Source organism: Phyllobates terribilis, unplaced genomic scaffold (assembly GCF_046119375.1).
Source record: "Phyllobates terribilis strain yellow unplaced genomic scaffold, ASM4611937v1 Scaffold_2__4_contigs__length_985480577, whole genome shotgun sequence".
Classification (NCBI taxonomy): Eukaryota; Metazoa; Chordata; class Amphibia; order Anura; family Dendrobatidae; genus Phyllobates; species Phyllobates terribilis.
The window spans coordinates 144,418,543-144,431,818 of NW_027362762.1; the positions used below are offsets into that span (position 1 = coordinate 144,418,543).

Below are 13,276 nucleotides of genomic sequence, written 5' to 3' on the forward strand. Positions count from 1 at the left end.
CCACCAGTCCCATTAACTCAGTCCTATTTTTGTCCGTTACCTTCGGCGCTGCAAGCTCGGAGGTTCATGACTCAGCGTCCTATCCATGGATACCTCCTCTGGAAGGCCACTGTGACTAATCAGTAACCTCTTCTTTAGGATTTTGTTATCTCTGTCCTTAGTCTCCTCTTACTGTGGATCACCCCAATGGCAGCACTGCTCACATTACACTCCAAACTCCAACTCCAACTCACTATATCCAGAAATCAGTCACTTGCCCTAACACTAAGCCCCTCCCACTATGGGCTAGTCCCAAACATTAACTCGATCTTACCCTAAGGTCATTATCTATGCTACAGTCTACTATCTATTCCTATACTACTTATCTTATACACTATGTCCAATACTATACACCCTATACTGTACATTACTAACATCACTTATCTTACATTATACATTACAACACAATTCACATGACACAATATATACAAACATGCAGGACACTATTCACACACAATGCGATTGGTGTCTTCAGGGGCAGGAACACTGCAGCACAAGTTCACCATCCTTACAACCACAGCATAAAAAAACTTTTGACTGGGATTTTAAAAAATTCACCTACATATACCTTCTAGACGAGGCTGACGCTGAAGTGAGTTACACTATTTCCTATGAACATGGGTTCATATACTTTGTCACACACTTTTTGGTTCCCTTTTTCTGCCATATAAAGCTGTGATCACATTTTTTCAGTATATGAGTTATTTGGTAACCTTGCATGACAGAAGCCAAGACCACGCAGCCTTTGACTTTCAGATTTCGCCCGTTCCTCATTCTCACACGCCTCGGCTCACGCTGTCTCTCACTTCAGCCCTAGTATTGTCTGTGGTTTTCTTTTCAAACATTGTTGTTTCCCATTTTCATATAGGGGAACGAGTCATATTTGTAGTTGGTTAGAAATGACGCATTCTATACTACGGTGAGTAAAGTCATTTTTCTCACAGAATCACACAACGGACAGTTAGCAACCATATACATTTACATAGTGACATGCAAATGCAATTTCACTTTGTTTCTTTTTTAGATACAAATTTTTCTATTAAGACAAGATTTCCATGGTGAATTTTGATTGCGCAAAGTGGTCCCGGTTATTTTTGGTGGTTTCTCTGACTGTCAGAAGACCTCTGGGTGATAAAGTACCGTAGTGTATGGTTACGTCAAATCCACCCGCTTTGAACGTTTGTTATATATGCTTATTATATTCAATTTATTACTATAATAACTAGAGTTGATGCAAATTTATTTGCACGTTGCATTCCACCGGCCATGATAGTCCTCTGTGGAGAGAGAGTATGGCCTCTTACTTGCCAGCTCCACTGCTCTTCTTTGGATTAGCTGGCCTGGTGTAATATCATTGTTGCGGCGTGACGTACATGTGTTGTTGTGCGAAGCCAACTAATCAAAAGAAGAGCTGCAGCTTACGGCAGGTAAGGGACGGGACTCTCGCTCTTATGCTGTGACCACAGCCCACTAAATTTGCACCAGCTGTAAGGCTGTGATCCAATTCTCTTGCATGAGAAAATTGCAGCACAGATGAGAAAATAGAAAACGTAATTTCTCCATTGTTTCTGTCCAAGTAAATCGGACTACACTCAAATGACATTCATGTGTAGTCCGATGTTTTACACGCCCTCACAGACTTGTATGAGTGCTGAATAGGCAAAATACCACAAATCGGCACTGCCCTATAGTATAACATTGGCATTAGTGCTATCCGATAAAATATCGAATAGCACACGGCCATGTTATACGCTCGTGTATTGTGACTCCTGCTGACCACTGTCTTATGGCAAAAGTGCCTCCAACAGTCAGATGAGTGATGATTAGGTCACTAAATTTGAAAGATCTCGACCTCATCGTGCATCTGTGGAGTGTGCTGTATAAACTAGATTGATCCATGGAGGTCCCACTTCACAATTTACAGAAATACGGGCAGCTTAAATTAGAGATCATGACCGTCGGTACAAACATTTATGTATTACTCTTTAACACTTCACAGAAAAACATACTTGAGAGGAATAGGGATGAGGTAACTAGTCTCGGAGGGATGTCCCTGCCAGCATTCCCCGGCGCACTCAGATAGATTGACAGGCTTCTCCCCATACACACATAGGAAGTAAAAACCATGTGATAGGTTTCATTTAAAGGATCTGCTAGTAGTGTCTTGATGCCATACACAGAGGACACCTTCACCTTGGTGTCATACACCAGAGAAGTCCATTATCTTGGTGCCATACACCAGAGTACTCCTTCACCTTGGTGCCATACACTTGAGGACTCCACCTTGGTGCTATACACCAGAAAATTCCTTGACCTTGGTGCCCTACACTAGAAGAATCCTTTGTTTAGGTGTCCTACACCTGAGGACTCCTTCACCTTGGTGCCATACACCAGAGGACTTCTTCACCTTGGTGCCATACACCAGAGGACTCCTTCACCTTGGTGCCATACACCAGAGGACTCCTTCACCTTGGTGCCATACACCAGAGGACTCCTTCACCTTGGTGCCATACACTAGAGGACTCCTTCACCTTGGTGCCCTACACTAGAAGAATCCTTCGTTTTGGTGTCCTACACCGGAGGACTCCTTCACCTTGGTGCCATACACCAGAGGACTTCTTCACCTTGGTGCCATACACCAGAGGACTCCTTCACCATGGTGCCATACACCAGAGGACTCCTTCACCTTGGTGCCATACACCAGAGGACTCCTTCACCTTGGTGCCATACACCAAAGGACTCCTTCACCCTGGTGCCATACACTAGAGGACTCCTTCACCTTGGTGCCATACACTTGAGGACTCAACTTTGGTGCAATACACCACAGGACTTGACTTTGGTGCTGTACACTAGAAGACTCCTTCATTTTGGTGTCATAAACCAGAGACCTCCTTCACCTTGGTGCCATACACCAGATGGTTCCTTCACCTTGGTGCCATACACCAGTGGACTCAATCACCTTGGTGCCATACATTGTAGGATACCTCCACCTTGGTGCCATACACCATAGGATACCTTGTGGAATACATGCTTAAATGGTCAAAGTTGTTTTAACAACAAAAGTGAGACCTGTCCAATATTGTCTAACTGAAACATTTCACATAAATACTGGAGTCACGGTCTGTCCTCTATATATTAGTTCACAGATTATCTTTGTACTTTTTTATATCTTTTATAGAGCAGAAATAAGTAGTACTACTCTACACATATTCATCCTACCTTTTCATGGCATCAGCCCATCATGTCAGTGAAAGAAAACATGTTTGGCATGGAGACTATAGAGAGGATCAGACAACTCAGAGAATAATCAATGGAGACGCATGGTTGCATTTGTTGTATGGCACGTTTTCCTGGAGCTCCGTACCCAACTTTTGCTTTGACTGGAAGGAAAAAAGATAATATCCAATGGATTCCTCTACAAATTCTTAGGCTAAGTTACCATAATAAGTATTTAGTGCATTTTTGTTCCAGAAAAGAGGATGGTACAGTATTTATAGAAATCTCATGCTCACTTTGCTTTCTTTATGCTGCGTAAACTGACCTCCGGTGCATTTTTTAAATCCACAACATGTCAATTTCTTTTGCGGTAAATATGTGTTTTATTTATGGATTTTCCCAATAGACTCGAATGAAATGAAGAAAATCTGCAGGTAAAAAATGCGTATGCATTTCTAGTGTGTTTCCGCACTAAAAATGTATGCAATCCACACGTGATTTTATCAATAAAGTTGTACCAAAGATAAGTAATAGGAAGTATCCAATACAATGCAGCTTTATTTAAAACATGACACACCAAAAACAAACAAAAGCCGTAGCAGAAAAATCGTGATAAAACCTCATGTAAAAAAATCCACTCAAAAACGCAATGAAAAAAATGCAAGTAACCTAATTTAACTAACTGGTGCAAAAATGCCGCAGAAAATTGCAGCATGAAAACTGCACAAAATGCTCACCGTGGGAACATAGCCCTACGGTTCAACAGACCTGCCACTGGAGTTGTGCCTCATATCAAGAGTCTTGTCCATTAGCAAGCTGTAAAAAGTGATGTGACACAATACATGGTTGTAACAATGCATGAGCCACTTGCACTAAATGCCCTACTGCTGTCCAGGGACCAGAGGAGGCTTCTTCATGCTCCACATGTCACACTGGATGTGTAGCACTGAAAAAGATTGGTGTATGGCCCCAGCTTTAGGGGAAATCGAGAGTTCCTCATTTACCATCACTCACTCTGCAAAAATATTATTCATTGGTTTTTCTCACAGGTGCATGTGGTTGTCTTTGATGTGTAGCAAGAAGGTTAAATCCGTTGGCAATGTCACCATTCCACAGTATAAAAATGGTAAAATAAAATGAAGTTACAGGGAGGAAAAAGGAATCTATATATATAATCGTCTAATTCTGTCTGTCTGTTTGTCTGTAATGGAAATCCCGCGTCGCTGACAGGTCACGCCAGCCGCCCGCGACCAATCAGCGACAGGCGCAGTCCGGCCGCGAATTGGCGTGGGATTTGAACCACGCTTCGCTGATTGGTCGCGCACGGCCGTCCGGGACCAATCAGCAATATTGGCGCAGCTACTTTAAATTAACCCCCCCAATGTATCCCCCCGGGGCCCCTAATGAATTTCGTAAATACCTCATGTTGCCAATACTGTCTGTGCGCGGCGCTATCACTGACCGCGCACAGGCAGCACGTGACCCCCAGATGCAGCCACTCTTGCTTCCGCTTACCTCACGACTATTTGCGGCTGCAGCCAGGGGTCTCCTGTTCCGCATTCCGTGGTGAGTGACGGGTTGTGGGCAGGGTTATCCCCCATCGCGTCACACCCGGCATCCACCGCGTGCTCTCTCAATGAATGGGCACGCAGTGGATGCCGGGTGTGACACAATGGGGGATAACCCCGCCCCCAACCCGTCACTCACCGTGGAACGCAGAACAGGAGACCCCTGGCTGCAGCCGCAAATAGTCGTGACGTAAGCAGAAGCAAGAGCTGGCTGCAGCCGGGGGTCACGTACTGCCTGTGTGCGGTCACCGATAGCGCCGTGCACAGGCAGTATTGGCAACATGAGGTGTTTACAAAATTCATTAGGGACCCCAGGGGGATACATTGGGGAGTTAATTTAAAGTAGTGGACAACCCCTTTAAACCCTGCTTCACTGATTGGTCGCGCCCGGCCGGCCGCAACCAATCAGCGATATTGGTGCGCAATTTAAACCCCGCTTTGCGGATTGGTCGCGTCTGGCCGGGTAATTGTCTCTCAAAGTTGTCAAAAACCTATTACCTTTGCTTGAACTAGAGGTTTCTGTTCCCCAATGTATTTCAGGGTAGTTGAAGTCCCCCATAATAATGACTTCTCCTTGAGTCGCTGCTTCATCTATTTGCTTTATGAGGATATTCTCCGCTGCTTCCATTATTTTTGGAGACTTATAACAAACCCCTATCAGTAATTTATTATTTTTTCCCCCTCCCCTTATATCCACCCACAAGGACTCTACATTTTCATTAGATTCACATATATTCTCACGTAAAATGGGTTTTAAGGATGATTTTACATATAAACACCCCCCCCCCTCGCTTGTTTGTACGGTCATTTCTGAACAGACTATAGCCCTGTAAATTAACTGCCCAGTCATGGCTCTCGTCCAGCCATGTCTCAGATATCCCCACCATGTCATAATTATTTTCCAACAAAATTAATTCTAATTCCTCCATTTTGTTGGTGAGGCTTCTGGCATTAGTGTACATGCATTTTATGTATCTCTCTGTACCTCTATTCCTTCTTACTATATTTAACCCCACCCCCAATTTCTTTATTTGTGCCCAGGTCACTATCTGCACTATCTTCCCCACCTATAAAATGAATACCCTTCCCCCTATCCCTAGTTTAATCATTCCTCCAACCTTCTAGACATTTTCTCCCCCAGCACAGCTGCACCCTCCCCATTGAGGTGCAGCCCGTCCCTAGTGAAGAATCTGTAGCCAACTGAGAAGTCGGCCCAGTTCTCCAGGAACCCAAACCCCTCCTTCCTACACCAGTTCGTGAGCCACTTATTTATCTCCCTAATCTCCCATTGCCTCTCTGGCGTGGCACGTGGTACAGGTAGTATTTCAGAGAATACCACCTTGGAGGTCCTTGCTTTAAGCTTGCAGCCTAATTCCCTGAAATCATCTTTAAGGACCTTCCACCTACCTATAACTTAGTCATTTGTGCCAATGTGCACCATGACCGCTGGGTCCTCACCAGCCCCTCCTAGTAATCTGTCAACCCGATCAGCGATGTGCCGGACTCGAGCGCCAGGTAGGCAGAACACTGTTCGACGATCCCTGTCTTTGTGACAGATTGCCCTATCTGTTCCCCTAATAATTGAGTCCCCCACTACCAGCACCTGCCTGGGCTGCCCTGCTCTCCTATTTCCCCCCTTACTGGAGCTGACACTCCTCCGGCTTTCAGAGGACATGCCTTGCTGCAGCAGTACTACCCCTGTACAGACACCCCCCTCATCTGCCGACTTTGCAAATTTATTGGGGTGTGCCAGATCAGGACTAGCCTCCCTGGCTCTTCCCTCTACCCCGCCTTCTAACTGTCACCCAGCTAGATGTGTCACTGTCCTGCAGCTCCCTACTACCACCCTCACCCCAGTGAGCAGCTGCTCAGTGAGCAACAGACTCCTTTCCATATTGTCAACGGCATGGATCATGCTGTGTAAATGTAGCATTAGCATGTAGCATTTTCTGCAGGATTCTTCAGTCTTGTAGATATCCTGCAGAGAACAAAGGACTTAATATCTTGATGGTCATTACCAATTTCACCTTGTGGCGGATTGAAGCCCTACTTTTGAGGCTTTGAGATCCTTTATCCTGCTGCAGATAGAACAAAGCAGGAAGGTGTTTGTTGCAGACAGCTATTCTACAACCACACACAGAAAAGTGAGGAGGAGGAAGACATGGGTAGTCTTCTGAGATAAAAGAAAGGCAAAATAAAACTTTATTTCCAGTCTTAATTGTAATACGAGACATATGATCAAATAAAAGGCGGAGATTCAGGGAAAAATTACAGAGATATTTTTTTCTATGTTTCATGTTCCTTTCTTGGTTGTCCCCAAAACTTGGAACAAAGACAATTGTCACATTTGATCAGATGTATCTCGCTTACAAGTGTTTCAGTTCTCTTCAAACTTTGAGCAACGTAATCTGTCATCTCTTATTTTAAGCAAATAACCACAACATTTCTGTTATTTGTTCTTGTTTTTCTGTAAACTGAAAATGTGGTCTTTACCAGACCCAGCATCAACGCCCCCACTTCAACCCAGATTATGAAAAAACAAATATTTGAAATAATTTATGTAGAAAGAAATAATGATTATTTTCTTTAATAATCTGACCAGATAAGCGGAGCATTTGACAGAGCCCCCACATAGCCTCCTAAATACAGTATGAGTCCCCAAATAACCCTCTATGTACAGTATGAGCCCCCACATGCCCTCCTAAATACAGCATGAGCCCCCACATAGTCTCTTAAATACAGGATGAGTTCCCACAAAGCCTCTCTATATACTGTGTGAGCCCCCACATAGCTTCTCTATATACAATGAGCCCCATAGAGCCACCTATACACAGTATGAGCCCCCAGATGGCACCCTATATATAGTATGAGCCCTCTGATAGCCTCCTAAATACAATATGAGCCCCCACATAGCCACCTATATGCAATATGAACCCTCATACAGCCTCCTAAATAAAGTGTGAGCCGCAAATAGCCTCCTAAATACAGTATGAGTCCCCACATAGCCTCCTAAATACAGTGAGAGCCCCCATATAGCCTCCTAAATACAGTATAAGCCCCCACATAGCCTCCAAAATGCAGTATGAGTCCCCACATAGCTTTCTAAATACAGTGTAAGCCCTCACATAGCCTCTCTATATACAATGAGTACTCATATAGCCTACTATATACAGTATAAGCCCCTTATAAACAGTATGAGCCCCCACATAGCCTCCTATATGCAGAATGAACCATCATATAGCATCCTAGACACAGTATGAGCCCCCACATAGCCTCCTAAATACAGCATGAGTCCCCACATAGCCTCCTAAATACAGTGTGAGCCCCAGATAGCCTCCTATATACAGTGTGAGCTCTCAAATAGCCTCCTAATTACAGTATGATCCCCCACATAACCTCCTAAATACAGTATGAGTCCCCACATAGCTTTCTAAATACAGTGTAAGCCCTCACACAGCCTCTCTATATGCAATGAGTCCTCATATAGCCTCCTATATACAGTATGAGCCCCCTATATGTTATGATAGGCTACAAGCACTAAGGAAAGACAGGAGATCTGTCCCTACAATAGAACTAAGCTAGATCCCTATGATGTAACGGGGAACCTGATCCTGCGATCAGACCCGCTAAAGTCCTCAGCTAGTCTGAACGAAGACCTATAGATGTGAGGGAGGGATCCCTACAAGAACTAGGGACTGGGAGAAAGATGGACACCTCCTAGCAGAAATTGTAGCAGTAAAAAGACAAACACACAACATAGAACATAAAGGTCAAAAGACCTAGCTAAACTGACTGAGAAAGGTTACAAAGCACCTGGCTAGCTTAAGAGTAGAAATTACACAGAAGTCCAGCATGGCCAGAAGGGCGGAGCAGGATTAAATAGGCAAAAAGGTCATGCGACCAGCAAGATAGAAAAAACCTAACTGGAGAGTTCTAACAGTACCCCCTCTTCTAAAAGGATCCTCCGGATCCCCTAGGCCCAGGCTTATCCGGAAACCTCTTGTGAAACGCTCTGACAAGTCTGGAAGCAGAAACATCATCCGCCCTCACCCATGAGTTATCCTCGGGACCGAAACCCTTCCAAGCGACGAGATACTGCAAACTCCCCCTATACCGTCTAGAATTAAGGATGCGGGAAATTTCATATTCCACGTCCTCCACCACCGGAGGAACAGTGGCAGTGGCGTCTCTATCTGATACATCAGCTTTTTTCAATAGAGAAACATGAAACACCGGATTAATCTTCCAGGAGGTAGGAACCTCCAACCTAACAGCAGATTGGTTAACTACCTGAAGCACCTTAAAGGGTCCTACAAACTTTGGGACCCAATTTTTTAGAAGGAATCCTCAACAGCAGATTCTTAGAGGACAACCAAACCATGTCACCAACCGTAAACAAAACCTCTTGACGTTTCCTGTCAAAGTACCTCTTAGATTTTTTGTTAGCCTCCTGAAGATTACCATGCACATCCGTCCAAACTCTCTCCAAATCACCGGAAAAACTCTCCTCCTCAGGCACAGCCGATACCAATTTGGAGAATGACCCAAAAGACGGATGTCTCCCAGAACAACAAAAAAAAGGCAAACACCCAGCAGAAGAGGATGTATGGTTGTTAAGAGCAAATTCAGCAAGTGGCAGAAACTCAGACCACCCCTCTTGATTGTCTGCCACAAAACAATGCAAGAACTGCTCAACATCCTGATTCTTCCTTTCTGTCTGGCCATTAGACTCAGGATGATATCCAGATGAAAACGACAAATGAACTCCCAACCTGTCACAAAAGGCACGCCAAAAACGAGCCACGAACTGAGGTCCCCTATCAGAAACAATGTCAGTAGGAACACCATGGAGTCTGACAATTTCCTTGACAAAGGCCTTAGCGAGTGTCTTAGCGCAGGGCAGTTTGATGAAGGGAACCAAGTGACACATCTTGCTAAACCGGTCCACGACCACCCAGATGACCGTGAAACCCTCAGAGGAGGGAAGTTCAGTAATAAAGTCCATAGCCAGATGTGTCCAAGGTGCACTAGGAACCTCCAGAGGGCAAAGCAACCCCGCAGCAGGAGTATGAGAAGACTTAGATCTAGCACACACAGTACATTGACGCACCCACTTAATGACTTCCTTCTGCCATCCAGGCCACCAAAAACTGCGACCCACAAGTCTCTTGGTCTCAGAAATTCCTGGATGACCTGCCAACCGAGACTCATGACACTCAACAAACAAATCATTCCTAAAGGTCCTAGGCACAAACAACCTCCCATGGGGAGTGTTAGATGGGGCATTCTCCTGTGCTTTAAGAATCTCATCTTCCAAAACAGAGTCCAATGCAGCAATCACAACACCTTGTAAAATGCTCTCCTCCTCCTCAGCACCGACCATGGGAGAAAAGCTGCGAGACAACGCATCAGCTTTAACATTCTTGGTACCCGGGATGTAAGTAACGGAAAAATTAAACCGCGAAAAAAAAAGTGCCCACCTAGCCTGACGGGCATTCAAGCGCTTGGCAGCATCAAGATAGATCAGATTTTTATGATCAGTGAAAACCTGAATGGGAAATTCAGCACCTTCCAAGAGATGACGCCAGTGTTCAAATGCGAGTTTAATAGCCAGCAATTCCCGATTACCAATATCGTAATTAAGTTCAGTCTCAGAAAATTTTTTTGAAAAAAAGGCACAGGGATGTACTCCATCCTTGTTTTCCTGAGACAACACCGCACCGAGCCCCACAGAAGAAGCATCAACCTCAACCAAAAACGGCTTAGTCACATCAGGCTGCATAAGGAAGGGGGCAGAGCTGAACCTCTCCTTTAGAAACACAAACGCTTCAATGGCCTCAGTAGTCCACTGAACTGTATTAGCACCTTTCCTGGTGAGATCGGTCAGTGGTTTAACAATAATAGAAAAATTTTTAATGAATTTTCTGTAATAATTGGCGAAACCCAAAAACCTCTGTATCGATTTCAAACCAATAGGCCTAGGCCATTCCTGCACAGCTTGAACTTTAACCGGGTCCATCTCAAAGCCCTCGCTGGAGATAATGTAGCCCAAAAAACTAATTCTCTGTACAGCGAACTCACATTTCTCTAGCTTAGCAAAAAGCGAATTGTCAATTAATAACTGTAATACCTCACGTACGCTCCGCCAATGAGACTCCAGATCAGGCGAATAAATCAAAATGTCATCCAAATACACCACCACATTTTTGCCGATCAAAGGTCTAAGGATGTCATTAATAAGATTTTGAAAAAATGCTGGTGCATTGGTAAGACCAAAAGGCATCACCAGATTCTCAAAATGACCCACAGGAGTGTTAAAAGCAGTCTTCCATTCATCACCCTCCTTCATGCGCAACAAATTGTATGCCCCCCGGAGATCAATTTTAGAGAACCACTTGGCCCCCACTAACTTTTTAAACAAATCAGGAATCAATGGCAGTGGGTAGGGATTACGTACAGTAATTTTATTAATCTCGCAAAAGTCCAGACAAGGACGTAAACCGCCGTCCTTTTTTTTAACAAAAAAAAATCCAACAGCCACAGGTGACTTAGAGGGTCTGATATGACCGGCGGCCAAGCTCGTCTGTATGTATTCCTCCAAAGCTTTTCTCTCAGGAATAGTAAGATTAAATAAACGACTTTTAGGAAGAGTCGCTCCAGGGACAAATTCAATGGTACAATCATAGTCTCTATGGGGAGGCAAAATTTGCGACTCCTCCTCAGAAAAAAAATTCCAAAAATCCTGAATAGGTACAGGTAATTCCCCTTTATCCACAGCAGCAATGCGCCCGTTACAACACTTGTCATAACACTTCGGGCTCCAGGACTTAATTTCATTAGTAGACCAATCCAGTACAGGATTGTGCAATTTTAACCAGGGTAACCCCAAAATTACTGGAGAAGGCAAATTATTTAATACTACCAAATCCAAATTTTCTTGGTGAATACCATTAATAGTGAGGGGAAATTCATAAACCTTGTGAGTAACACATTTCAAGGGAAAGCCATCGACAGAAACCACGGCAATAGGGGATGACAAAGGTTTGGGTTTTAATTTAAGTTTTTCCAAGAATCCCCCATCAATCACATTCAGAGTAGAACCACAATCCACAAATACCCGAAATTCAATTAATTCTTCCTGAGCTACAGTAGTAGCAGAAAGAAATACCCCCTTAGTGTTTAAACAGGCTATACGTGCGTAACTGACCTTTTTTTTTTCTTTGTTCATACGAAGCACACAGTTCTTAATGAAATTGTCAGATTTTCCGCAATAAAAGCACAAACCTTCAGAAAACCTGCAGCCTTTTTCCTGAGAGCGGTGTGACGTCGCCCCAATCTCCATCGGCTCTTCAATGTCAGTACAGACCCTCTCAAGACTAGGAGCTGACATGGCAAAGGATTTACTCTCATTAACCCTTGCACGCAGTCTCCTGTCCACCCGTATAGCTAATTGCATTGCCTCCTGCAAGTTTCCAGGTGTAAGATAAGCAATAAGAAGATCCTTAACCCTTTCACCTAGCCCAGCAAGAAACAAACTTTTCAGAGCTGAATCGTTCAGAGCTATGATTCAACACCAGAGGATCTAGGTCTCAAACGAAAATACAATAAACAAGCATTTTTAAAGGAAAAAAAATCTTGTTCACCCAAAAATAAATCAGGCAATCGTACCTTTGGCTCCACAAAATGCGCTCCAGAACAGCTACTCACGTGTTGTTGGAGCTCGGCCACCTCCAGAGAGAGTCCCTGCAGGCGTTGAGCCAAATTCTGAACCGACACCATGATGGAAACTGGAGGTCTTTCCTTAGAGATATTTTTAGGCTGGACTTACTGTTATGATAGGCTACAAGCACTAAGGAAAGACAGGAGATCTGTCCCTACAATAGAACTAAGCTAGATCCCTACGATGTAACGGGGAACCTGATCCTGCGATCAGACCCGCTAAAGTCCTCAGCTAGTCTGAACGAAGACCTATAGATGTGAGGGAGGGATCACTACAAGAACTAGGGACTGGGAGAAAGATGGACACCTCCTAGCAGAAATTGTAGCAGTAAAAAGACAAACACACAACATAGAACATAAAGGTCAAAAGACTTAGCTAAACTGACTGAGAAAGGTTACAAAGCACCTGGCTAGCTTAAGAGTAGAAATTACAATGAAGTCCAGCATGGCCAGAAGGGCGGAGCAGGATTAAATAGGCAAAAAGGTCATGTGACCAGCAAGATAGAAAAAAACCTAACCGGAGAGTTCTAACACTATATACAATATGAGCCACCACATAGCCCCATAAATACAGTATGAGCCCCCACATAGCCTCCTATATACAGTATGAGTCCCACATTGCCTTCTATAAATAGTATGAGCCCCCATATAGCCTCCTATATTCATTATGAATCCCTACATAGCCTCCTAAATACAGTATGAACCCCCACATAGCCTCCTATATACAGTATGAG

General features: G+C 44.1%; 1 protein-coding gene across 3 annotated transcripts in view; it reads right to left on the reverse strand.

The window, feature by feature from the left end:
- ITGB7 (integrin subunit beta 7) overlaps positions 1-13,276 on the reverse strand; it is a 129,888-nt gene that overhangs the window by 52,048 nt on the left and 64,564 nt on the right. The gene's annotated exons all lie outside the window — the stretch shown is intronic.